Consider the following 676-nt stretch of genomic DNA (forward strand, 5'->3'; position numbering starts at 1 on the left):
GTGGGGATGGGACTGCAAGCCATCTTACTCTGACACATAATGATTTTTCTCTTAGAAGTTCAGAGCTTTCTTGCCCAGTGGTTGTGGAGCACATCTTCAATCCCAGCACTTGGGAGGCAGAGGCAGATGGCTCTCTGAGTTCCAGGCCAGACTAGTCTTCAGAGCAAATTTCAGGATGGCCAGGACTACAGAAAGAAACCTTGTCTTGAAATAAACAAACAAACAAAAAAAAGTTCATAGTTTACACAGCATACCACAGTCCAGATAAGGATGTTGACTGGCTTGGAAAATGAACAAGACTTAATAGACCCAACATTTACAAGGACAACTTACTATGAAATTTAAACATGTAGTTAAAAATTCCATAGGTAGTAGTTCATGAGCAGAAAGACTGTAAAAAAGACTGTCTGTTTTTTGGTATGGTTGTTACTGTCTCTCTTGCTTTTGAAATATAATAATTGGTTCACCTTTGACCTCAGTGTTTCAGACACTCCTAAAGTTGTAGGTGAGTCTTATGAGGCTGAGACGGGAACAAATGAAGAGAACAAGCAAACTCCTGGCACATATTTGCTTAGTCCTGGCTGTGGACTGACAGCCAGAGAGGAGCACGGCAGGCCCAGCAGAGAGGAGCACGGCAGGCCCAGCAGAGAGGAGCACGGCAGGCCCAGCAGAGAGG

General features: G+C 44.2%; 1 protein-coding gene across 4 annotated transcripts in view; it reads right to left on the reverse strand.

The window, feature by feature from the left end:
* Agtpbp1 (ATP/GTP binding protein 1) overlaps positions 1-676 on the reverse strand; it is a 128,862-nt gene that overhangs the window by 1,982 nt on the left and 126,204 nt on the right. The window lies entirely within an intron of this gene.

Source organism: Microtus ochrogaster, chromosome 16 (assembly GCF_000317375.1).
Source record: "Microtus ochrogaster isolate Prairie Vole_2 chromosome 16, MicOch1.0, whole genome shotgun sequence".
NCBI lineage: Eukaryota > Metazoa > Chordata > Mammalia > Rodentia > Cricetidae > Microtus > Microtus ochrogaster.